Below are 9746 nucleotides of genomic sequence, written 5' to 3' on the forward strand. Positions count from 1 at the left end.
TTGCTTCTCAACGCTGGGGAGGGTGGCTTGGGAGTGAAAGAGGAATGAATGGCGAAGGCAAAACAGAGAGATGATAATGTATCACTGCTACACTGGAGCAAAATCTAATGGTGAGCATCCAGTCTGGTGGCATGTAAGGATGCCATGATGGCTCCTACAATGACATTTACACTGCTTCTGTCAGGCCAAGAACCTAACACTATCTCATCGATTAATTCATAGTCAATTAAGATAAGATTCAATAAAAGAGATCACTTGCTGACATTTTCTTACGTACGCTGGGCAGGTGCAAAAATCTGCCCAAAGTTCAAAAATATGTCAACGAACTCAGTCATGACATACACGAATGCATGTTGCTCACCGCTGCATTGAGTAAGTCGCGTTTTATTTTTGGTCTCACCTGGTTGCTTGATTGGGCGAGATTAATTGGCATATGATTGAACGAAATTGGGCAAAAGAAATTTTGATGACAAGTTTGAAGGTAGGTTCCCAAAACATACAATTACACCGTTTCTAACTTTCTACCTATTAAGTATTGGTGTTTTCGTACTTAATACAGATGCCTGCGAAACACTATAACGTACCACTAGATATCCCACGTATTCATTTATTCATTCATTTTAAGCAGCCTAATTGTCTATAGCTCTCCATATACAAATGTCACATCACAATTCTGAGGATAACGACCTGAATATCTGATAATCACGAACTTTGCACTTAAAGATTGGTACGCCAGGAGTGTTTGCATTTTGAGTCCCTTTGGAAGGTGTGCGTTGTGAATGGTACTGGAACCGGTAACTACGTGTCCCAGCAAGTAAATCACCGCCATTTGTCACTGAGATATGATTCCAAACGTTTCTTTTTTCATTTTTGCAGAATTCTTTTACGGGCCTTTACTGCAAAGGAAAGGTAACGTGAACATTAAAGTGAGTTCAAAGTTATGTTTGATGTTTAAGAACATTAGCAGCTCACTTCGCAAACACAGCTTCATGATTAGAAGTGGAAGGCCAATTTTATTACTTCTTTAGCTAGCTAATTGGGAATGGAGTTCTCCGTGACAACACCATTTAAAATGTGCAATGGAACACAAGTAAACGCACATTGCAAGCCTAGAATAAAAAGAAAGCAAACTAGCTGGTGCGCATTCATTCTGAAAGAAAAAAAAAAGTGTTTGTGATGTCCTGATTTTCTTCTTGTGTTCGTGTTTGCATGCCCAGTCTTATTCAGAATGATTACAGGCCGGTAACTTTTGCATTGGGTTCCGCTGACACAACTACCTATACTTACATTGAGAATCTCCAGAGGGTCAGCGTTGTCATGAGTGTCATGAAGCTCTGGTTTAAGAGAAGTTTAATTCCAGATATATCTTACATAACTTATGTGCACACAGAAAGATGGACAATGATGATCATGCGTATGTACAGTGCAAGCTGTTATGTACAGCGAAAATAACTTATTTGCGTATGCAGTGATGTACAATGCGAAAATTGTACAAGGACGAGCCATTTATGAACATCGGATGAGTAAACTTATATAAACAGTAAGGCTATATGCACAAATAAGGGGGGCCATTCACAGTGTAAGGTGATGTTTTTTCATTCACCTGTGAGGACAGTTTGCTGTCGTGCTCAAGAACAATGTTGCACAAAAAATACAGGTTTGTAATAAAGAAAAGTAAAACATGCTATGGAAATTCAGAGGGGTACAAGGTCTAGCCCACGTCCTCAATAGGGGAGGAGAGGCATTGAGACTCTGTTGTTTTTTACGACAATGAATAGTGTAGATCAGCGTCAACATAACTAGTTCTTCATTGAGATGCATAAGCATTACATTTCTTAACCGATGTAGCAGATTAAACATGGCTCTCTGAGGGCGTCCCCTCAGGTGGGCCAGTCCCGTCCGCTTTCATAAGACAAAGGTTCCGATACCCATTAAGAGTTCGACAAAGTTATTCCAGTGGCGGGACTTCCACTGCCAGCTCTCATGCGTTAGAAATTCATATAGCGTTGTTGTCCTACGTGAAAAACCAAGAATGGGCTCCGGAGTGAAGAGATCAATGCGGCCATCAAAAGCGCGCCGCTTACACGCTTATTTGTTCGCACGGTTTCTCAGTAACTAGTGCTTTCGTGGTCGTGGCTTGTCGGCGACCAGCAGTTACAGATAAGGAAATGTGATCTATTATCAAGGTGACTCTTCATTTCCACGTTACCACATTTATTTGTTGCCTGGATATGAACGCATGTTCATCGTGGTTACCTGCAGCAACTGAATCGTTTTGCTGCTAAACACAAAAATGACGAACCGATTCCCGTCATGGAAGGGAACACTGAGGAGAGAACATTCTGCAATGCCATGGAAAGAAAGAAAGAAAGAAAGGAAGGAAGGAAGGAAGGAAAGAAGGAAGGAAGGAAGGAAGGAAAGAGAGAAAGACAGAAGGAAGGAAGGAAGAAAGAAGAAAAAAAGAAAGAGAGAAAGAAGAAAAGAAAGAAAGAGAGAGAGAGAGAGAGAAAGAAATAAAGGAAGAAAGAGAGAAAGAAAGAAAGAAAGAAAGAGAGAACGAAAGAGAGAAAGAAAGAAAGAAAGAAAGAAAGGAAGAAAGAAAGGAAGAAAGAAAGAAAGAAAGAAAGAAAGAAAGAAAGAAAGAAAGAAAGAAAGAAAGAAAGAAAGAAAGAAAGAAAGAAAGAAAGAAAGAAGCATGTCAAGCGTGCATTCATTGAAGATGACTGGTCCCTATTTCTCCATAAACAAAAACTCTCAACGTTTCGTTTTAGTAAGTTGGCTTTTCCTTTTTAACACTACAGTTGTGGCGGTGCACGCTTTACAAGCGTTTTGCACGATCACTGATCGCATTCGTCGGTTGCCTTCGCCGGCCTCTTAGTTTGATTTTGGGCAGGGCTTCTACGAGTTACACTCTGGTGGTGACGGCTTCGCACCTAAAAACCCAGCGCCAGCGAGCGTACATACATGGGGCCCCCCAAAAGTGCGTTGGTCTTATGCATATAGGTATGGGCGATTGTACAATAATCGGTGTTCTTACGATCAGCGGCTTGGCGGTAATCAGCCGTTTCAGATATAGTAATCTGATTTTACAGCGAAATCTGGTATGAGATCAAATACCGGGTCACGCGCGGCACCGTAGTTGTCCGCCGCCACCGGTGTCCGTAACCACTATCGAAGAATTAAGAAAACAAACCTAGTACGAAGGACACAGTAGGACTCAAAACCGAGTCTGCTGTGGGCCCGCCCAGGGTTATTGCCTTAGGAAGGCTTGATGCCAGGAAAGTAATCGCGTTATTGAGAGTAATATAGTGTTTTATAACAGCAAAAGAAAAACAAGGCGTCACACAATGTGAATATTGTAACGAGTGGGTCGTCCTATGCTCTAACCCATTACAAAAGCTTGTTTTGTTCACCTACTAATTGTGGCGGAAAACCACTTCAGGTATAATTCATCATCGTCGTCAAACTCGTCAAACACTGCATGAACAATTGACACAAAATTTTAAAGAATAAATTAGAAAAAATAAAAGTTCTGTTATTGTTTTGATTAGTGTTTATATATATATATATATATATATATATATATATATATATATATATATATATATATATATATATATATATATATATATATATATATATATATATATATATATATAATTACTTTTTTGTTAAGCTACCCGATTCTGGGCCAATCCCCCGAGTCGGTGTGAGCCACAAATTTAGGATTTATATCTACATCTACATCTTTGCAAGTGTTTAGTGGATACAATGCTTCTCAGAAAAAAATGACAAAATATAGCGTAGCAAATGCTGGTCTACTACCAAGAAATTATTATTGTTGTTATTATTATTATTATTATTATTATTATTATTATTATTATTATTATTATTATTATTATTATTATTATTATTATTATTATTATTATTATTATTAATATTATTCCGTAATGAGTACCCACTAAAGGGGCTTGCAGCTGGCACCCAATGAGTGTCTAGAAAAGCCGCTGAAAGGCCACTCTTCTAGCTTTTGCTGCGACTGTGCTGCGCTTTCCACGCAGGCATGGCGTTTTTTTTTTTTCCACTGAGCGCGTGCGTGCTCTTAGAAAGTCGCGCGTAGCACGACCTAACTCTGGCCGGCACCCTGTTGGCTGTTCAGCACGCAGTATTGTACCGGAAGCCCCTCTCCCTGCACCACCCCCAACATAATCGTCACTCATCCCCATCACCAGTCACATGCGAGGCCAGTAGCAGTCAAAAACTTCAACAGAAGTCGCGACACCTGCTTCCTGAAGATCCAGTGACCACGCGAAAACACAGTATCAGTTACACTGTCACGTGATGAGCCAAAATGTTGCAGCTCCTCACATGATTATTGCCGTTCTATCTTGACATCATGACAGTTAGGTATATAGTGTTCTATGTCCCCACACTCCTTGCAAATCGGGCACAATGGCATAGCGGAGAGTCTAACAATGTGGAGCCATCCAGGTGTGTGCGCTTTCCCCGTCTATGCGTTGAAGCAAGCAGGCCTCTTTCCTTGATAGCCCTTTTGTCCCACTTGGCTGGTGAGGTGTCAAACATAACAACTGGAATTGACAACTTCCCGTAGAAGATGTTGATTGCCTCTGGGAGCCTTCTTTGTGTTGTGTAAGTTCAAAAGCGCTTGGGGCAAGTATGTCAGCCGACTCAGATTACCCGCTCTACCCACGTGTTATGGAAGTCATTGCAACTTTATATTTAGACCAACCCCGTGCTTTGGAGCGATCTTTGAGTGCACTGATCTAAAAACCAACTCATCCTCTAGCCGCTGCTGAGTGGCCTTACTGTCCGAAAGCAGCACGACTTGTCACTTTCTACAAAACTTCAGTTTCTTCAGGGCTGCCTGAATCGCCACGTTTTCATAAGCTGTCGACGAAACAACACACTCGAGTCACTCTGCCCAGGACACTTTTAGATGCGGGATCACAAACGCTGCAGCGCTTGCCCTACATCGACCAATTCATTGGTGAAAACTCTCAAATGGTCGAAGTACTTTTCCTAAATGTATTCAAGTACCAAAGAACGCACTTCTGATGTGGGTGTGGAGTGCTTGCTGTGCATCCGTGGAATCGTCACCTGGTAGTCGACGTTCTCATGTGACCAAGGCGGGTCTTGTTCGAAGTTGTCTGTGCTTGGGGAAATTGATGCCAACATGGTGAAGGGTGTTGAGGGCCACGAAAGCTGGTGATTTTGTGTGTCGCCGAAGGCGACTGAGTAGCTCTCGTCCTGGGCTCGATTCGCTAAGTCGGCAAAGCTGTATCAACAGTCGATGAGAGGCGAGGGGATGCAATGGTGGAATACGAGCTTAACGAAACACCTTTACGCTCGCTGCAAACGTTGGCACTCCCAAAACAACTCTTAGGCCTTTGCGATGAAGAGTTTCAAGCCGTTCGCACTGCGCCTCACTTAGAGAGATCGTAGGCAATCGGAAGAGCACATGATTGATAGTTACTGGCAAGTGTAACCGTATAATTGATGTTGGTTGGGTCCCCCAGCTTGTTCCAGCTTGTCCCCGTGTAAACATGCTTCACAGAATGTTTACACCCCGTGTAAACATTCTTCACAGAATGTTTACACGGGGTGGCAGAGTTGACATCACCTTAACTATGACCCTCTGCTGAATGTTTTAAAGGACCCCAGGTGGTCGAAATTTCCGGAGCCCTCCACTACGGCGTCTCATAATCACATGGTGGTTTTGGGACGTTAAACCCCACAAATCAATCAATCAATCTGCTGAATGTTTACGGCAAGATATAAATTATAAATTTGATGTATTCTCTTATCTGATGTCATTTGTGTACTGACGATGCTTCCCGTATAGTTGGCGAAACGTCCATGTTTTGTTTATTTCTGTTGAGTAAAGCCAGTGATCAAAAAAAAGTTTAAGATGAACTCCCCCTTGCTTTTGTAACATTTTTTTTGTCACGCAACGCTTCTGTCTTCTTTTGTGTACGCCTGGGTAATTCAATCGTACTAGTAAAGGCAGCCTCTTTTTTCTTAAGCGTCCTCTTCGAACCCGAAAGCGCGGTGCAAAAAAAAAAAAAAAGCATACCCCCTAATTTGCAACCTCGTTATCGCATCCAACGAGAAAATGAAGTAATGGCGGGACCTCTGACGCCTGCCACCATGTCCAACAAGACGTACCCAGTGTTTGTATTGCTTTTCGCGCTTCGAGTTTTATTTTATTGCAAGCTCATTTTGCAGTTCCTGCTGCGTCTTTTCAATAGTGGGGGCTGTTAGTGTGTGTGTGTGTGTGTGTGTTTGTGTGTGTGTGTTTGTGTGTCTGTGTGTGTGTGTTTGTGTTTGCGTGTGCGTGTGTGTGTTTGTGTGTGTGTGCGTGTGCGTGCGCACGCGATGCTTGAGTGAACCGCAAATGGTTTTATTTTATTTCGAGCTCTTTCCGCAGTTGGTGCTGTGTCCTTTCAACAGCCGGGGCTGTTGTGTGTCTGTGTGTGTGTGTGTGCGATGCTTGAGTGAACCGCAAATGGATGATCGCGACGGGGTTTGCTTTCGCGCCATTGCCCTCGACTGCTTCCAGCCTGGCATTTCATTCTCTCTGATGTTTATCTCTCAATTTCCCTGTATGCTTATAATTTCGGGCGCAGCTGTTCTAATTGTTTACACTGTGTATATCGCAACTATTTCCTGTGCTCTCTTTCTCTTTTACGTGTTATGTGTTTTTTTATTAGCAAACATTTTCACGGGACACAAATGGTGACCTCTCTCATATGATCTTTTCAGCCGTTTAGATGCACGTCTTTGAGGGACAAGACGTTGCTTCTCAAGAGCAGGTCATCTTAAAGTGACGCACTTAACAAAATGAAATCGTACTGCTCGGGCTTCCACGTCGAAACCTTTCTTCGGCGTTCGCGTTCTTATTAGCCGTCTTTTTACCCTTATGATTCGTTGCCTGGCTTCGTTAATTCGTGCGTTTAATACAATAATTACTGGTTTACGGGCTCGTGCATGTGCGGAACGAACGAAACTGTTATGTTTTCTGATTGCCACCTCGTCTGCTTGTCGTCCGCACGGTTACTTAAAATCAGGGCCTAAACGGCAATTGCTTGTGAAATTCTCGGTCTTTACATCTGCGTCTTCTTCGAATGGCAGAGAAATGAAAGGGAACGACATTAGGGGACACACACACACACACACACACACACACACACACACACACACACACACACACACACACACACACACACACACACACACACACACACACACACACACACACACACACACACACACACACACACACACACACACACACACACACACACACACACACACACACACACACACACACACACACACACACACACACACACACACACACACACACACACACACACACACACACACACACACACACACACACACACACACACACACACACACACACACACACACACACACACACACACACACACACACACACACACACACACACACACACACACACACACACACACACACACACACACACACACACACACACACACACACACACACACACACACACAACGCGACAGTCCTTCAGTCTTCCGCTGCATAAGGTACCACCGTCAGTCTACAGCCGCTCGTGCAAGACTGTTGTCCTTAGAACTTTTCCAACGCTTTGGTCACCTTCATCCACCTCAAGGCTTCCATACGTTTCAAAGTGCACACACACACAGTACTCCGCCGACGACAGGCAACTCTACTACACCAGGTATGGCTAAGTTGGGCTTCCAACGAAGTAGTACATACTATGCATACATATATCTGAAGAAATTGTTCCAATGGGCCGAACGTACTTGGGAAGAGAAGAGACACAACTTAGTGGTTCTCTTGGTTTTATTTCCAAAGGTTTCGACCGGTGGACCAGCCTTCGTCAGGGTTTGCGAATAAGTGCGACGCTATGCGAACAATTCGCATCGACATGGTGGTGCAAGAAAAAAATGGGAAAGAGCGACAAATTAGTAATGTTTTACAGGGGTGAAATATGCTATGCCAAACAGTTGCCGTCTCATTGTCTGGAGCTAGCAAAAAAGAGAAGGGTCAGAGAGGTCCCGTTTGGAGTGCATATATATATATATATATATATATATATATATATATATATATATATATATATATATATATATATATATATAAGGGAGAGAAGTGTATACCTAAGGGCTCTTATTTCCGTGTTTTAACACAATAGTAATGAGATATAACAGACAGTAATGCCAAGGAATGTACAGGGGAAGTTATTAGAACCAATGGAATGTAAATAAGAAGAAAGAAAAGTGGATGAAAAAATTACCAGCTGTGAGCAGGAATCGAACCCACGACCTTCGAATAACGCGTTCGATGCTCTAACCACTGAGCTATCACAGCGGCCGTCCCTCCATCCACTTTTTGGGGTTTATACGTGAATTTAGAAGTAGGAGCGACAGTCAGCGCCATCTATAAGCCAAACAACGAGTGTGAAAACACTCTTATTCGCATGTTTTGGCGTCACGTAGCACGTGAACTTATTATGAGCGGGCAGCTGATTAATTGTCCCTCTTATACAACCTAAACACACCAAGTCTGCCAGTACGAGACCCTCGTTCAGTGAAATAAGGGAGAGAAGTGTATACCTAAGGGCTCTTATTTCCGTGTTTTAACACAATAGTAATGAGATATAACAGACAGTAATGCCAAGGAATGTACAGGGGAAGTTATTAGAACCAATGGAATGTAAATAAGAAGAAAGAAAAGTGGATGAAAAAATTACCAGCTGTGAGCAGGAATCGAACCCACGACCTTCGAATAACGCGTTCGATGCTCTAACCACTGAGCTATCACAGCGGCCGTCCCTCCATCCACTTTTTGGGGTTTATACGTGAATTTAGAAGTAGGAGCGACAGTCAGCGCCATCTATAAGCCAAACAACGAGTGTGAAAACACTCTTATTCGCATGTTTTGGCGTCACGTAGTACGTGAACTTATTATGAGCGGGCAGCTGATTAATTGTCCCTCTTATACAACCTAAACACACCAAGTCTGCCAGTACGAGACCCTCGTTCAGTGAAATAAGGGAGAGAAGTGTATACCTAAGGGCTCTTATTTCCGTGTTTTAACACAATAGTAATGAGATATAACAGACAGTAATGCCAAGGAATGTACAGGGGAAGTTATTAGAACCAATGGAATGTAAATAAGAAGAAAGAAAAGTGGATGAAAAAATTACCAGCTGTGAGCAGGAATCGAACCCACGACCTTCGAATAAGGCGTTCGATGCTCTAACCACTGAGCTATCACAGCGGCCGTCCCTCCATCCACTTTTTGGGGTTTATACGTGAATTTAGAAGTAGGAGCGACAGTCAGCGCCATCTATAAGCCAAACAACGAGTGTGAAAACACTCACAAAGGTCGTGGGTTCGATTCCTGCTCACAGCTGGTAATTTTTTCATCCACTTTTCTTTCTTCTTATTTACATTCCATTGGTTCTAATAACTTCCCCTGTACATTCCTTGGCATTACTGTCTGTTATATCTCATTACTATTGTGTTAAAACACGGAAATAAGAGCCCTTAGGTATACACTTCTCTCCCTTATTTCACTGAACGAGGGTCTCGTACTGGCAGACTTGGTGTGTTTAGGTTGTATAAGAGGGACAATTAATCAGCTGGCCGCTCATAATAAGTTCACGTGCTACGTGACGCCAAAACATGCGAATAAGAGTGTTT

At 42.7% G+C, this 9746-nt stretch overlaps 1 non-coding gene across 1 annotated transcript; it reads right to left on the minus strand.

Moving 5' to 3' along the window:
- Positions 1 to 9248: 9248 nt before the first annotated feature.
- On the minus strand, positions 9249 to 9321 carry TRNAR-CCU (transfer RNA arginine (anticodon CCU)). The gene has a single exon. It is a non-coding gene; the product is annotated as a tRNA-Arg (tRNA).
- Between the last annotated feature and the right edge of the window lie 425 nt (positions 9322 to 9746).

Source organism: Rhipicephalus microplus, chromosome 10, assembly GCF_043290135.1.
Source record: "Rhipicephalus microplus isolate Deutch F79 chromosome 10, USDA_Rmic, whole genome shotgun sequence".
Lineage (NCBI taxonomy): Eukaryota > Metazoa > Arthropoda > Arachnida > Ixodida > Ixodidae > Rhipicephalus > Rhipicephalus microplus.